Source organism: Solanum tuberosum, unplaced genomic scaffold, assembly GCF_000226075.1.
Source record: "Solanum tuberosum cultivar DM 1-3 516 R44 unplaced genomic scaffold, SolTub_3.0 scf00189, whole genome shotgun sequence".
Classification (NCBI taxonomy): domain Eukaryota; kingdom Viridiplantae; phylum Streptophyta; class Magnoliopsida; order Solanales; family Solanaceae; genus Solanum; species Solanum tuberosum.
The window spans coordinates 782,328-784,783 of NW_006239113.1; the positions used below are offsets into that span (position 1 = coordinate 782,328).

The 2,456-nt window shown below is 30.8% G+C and overlaps 1 pseudogene; it reads left to right on the forward strand.

Annotated features, from left to right (window-relative positions):
- LOC102591256 (putative late blight resistance protein homolog R1A-3) overlaps window positions 1–638 on the forward strand; it is an 8,912-nt pseudogene extending 8,274 nt beyond the window's left edge.
- Window positions 639–2,456: the final 1,818 nt, after the last annotated feature.

Genomic DNA, 2,456 nt, shown 5'->3' on the forward strand with positions numbered 1-2,456 from the left:
CGAGTGATGTTCTAGAGAAGTTCCCAAATCTTCAGCACCTTCATTGCCACATCAAGGAACCGATAGATCCTCTTACACAGGGTGATTGGTTTCCCAAGTTTGATGTCCTTGATAAACTTGAATCACTCATTGCAATGTACGAGAATGTTGGCTATCCCGAGTTAGCAGACAAAATCCGACAACCCAATGAATATTACTTCCCTAACAGCTTGAAAGAGTTACGGTTGTATGGTTTTCCCCTGAGACCTGATTTGTTGTCATTAATCACGGCATTGCCTGAGCTTGAAATTCTGGAGTTTATTGACTGTGAATTCATAGAGGACAAGTGGGACGCAAGTGAGGATATCTATCAAAGTCTTAAAACTTTGTCTATGCAAGTGGTCAATCATTCGGAATGGCAATTTGATATGGAAACCTTTCCCAAGCTTGAGGAATTAAGACTAGAACATTGTTACAAGCTTACGGAGATCCCTTCTGCATTTATAGATATACACACTTTAAAGTCCATTCATTTAACTAATAATAAGCGTGAGATTGGAGATTCAGCCATTGAGATTAAGAAACAAGTAGAAGCTTTCACAGGAGAGGACAGACCTCAAGTCCATATAGAAGATTTGTATGAAGAAGAAGATGAAGAAGAGACTGAAGAAGAAGATGAAGAAGAGGCTGAAGAAGAAGCTGAAGAAGAGGCTGAAGAAGAGGTAATTAATTCTTATATCGTTACCCCTACATACATATATACTTCATTTAATTTAAATCATACTATATATGATTTGCAGAATGCCCAAAGGACTCAAGGATAGAACAACAATGAAGAAAGAAACAACGCGACGCTTCCATCTGATTACTGCTTCCAATAAACAAACTTGTTACTGGTTTTTTTCATTGCTGGTTTTGGATATATTTTAATTTAATGTGTTGTGTGTTTTCTTTCCTGTTTTTTGTTAGTTATGAATCTTATTTTGTCTGTAATCTCTCATATAAGATTCTAGGTTTTCAATTGGAAGGTTTCAATGCCAAATTGTGAATCAATATATGTCCCATTTGGCCTGAATCTGATGAAGAACAGTCATCAATGGACAATTCCCCCTTTTTTTTTTCAAGAACATGAAAAAGGCAACTATCCCTCTTTTTTTTTTAAGAATATGGATAATTAGATGACTACTGCCAACAAGCATTGTGGTGGAGTGGTAGTACTCTTTGATCCTTAATTAGAGGTCTCGCGTTTAAGCCATACCGGATATAGAGTCCCTTTTGTTAGGGAATGTATGTCTTACCCTCAATGTGAGACTTTCTGAAGTGAATCTAGCGAATAATAATAAACATGGTTAAAATGGGAGGAAGTTAAAGGTTTGCATAAACTAAAAAAAATCACCACAGTCCCAAATCTGTATTTTGAATAACATCATATAATCATATCATATATTATTATAAGTGGGAAGCTTCAATAATCAAAGTTGGATTACCATTTTACCCTCAAGCTAAAATTATTTCTATAAATATTTTATTTATTAAAAAAATAAACTTATATTATAATAAATATTATTAGAACATTAAATATTTAGAATGAATTATTTAGTTGAGAAACTAAATTTATTGTATTCTTTTCAATTTTCCGGAGTTACTTTTCCGTGTAATACTTATTGTGAACATATACAATATATTATGCTAGAGTAAAAGAACTTCAAAACAATCATTTAAATTTTTAATTATAATATTAAATGTGCTTTTAAGTGTTTTCATTTCAATTTTTAATGATGACTGAAACGTCGTATATCTCAACGACTCAATGCGTCTAGAGGAATAAAATGGTGTTAAACTCTATTTTGCTGTGCATTAAATTTTTCCTTTCTCTTTTGTTATTAATTTTCTATTATTTATTTAATATTTTAAAAGAACCCTGAATGTCTCTTTATATTTTTCTACTATATTTTCTTTATTTCTTTATTAATTTGGTTTCAAGAAGCTCAAAAGTCATGTTTTTTAACAATTAAGGTGGTATTTATTTGTTTTTAGTTTTATGTGCAGCCTCTATTAATTACAATATCACCACACTACACGTTTTAACAATTGAAGGGTATTGTGAGTGTCAAGTTAATTAGACTTTATATATTTTTCTTTTCTTTTGGATTTTTTCTGAATCGAATTATGTATTATTGTTTGATTTATGAGCTACCAATTTGTAAACATGATAAATCGATAATAAATTATCATCGTCTTCATTAGTGTAAAGCAATGTGAATTAAAAGGCTTTATTCATATATATAATATAATATGTGCTTTTGTATTTTTGACCATTTTTGGAGATCTTACATTATATCAAGATCAAGTGTATGACTCTTGTTTTTGTCATACAATTAACTAACTTTGTTTGTCAACCCATTTGGATTATAAAATTTAGAGCTAGCGTGTAATTTTAGTGAATGGATATACATATTATTTTTGTTACTATGATA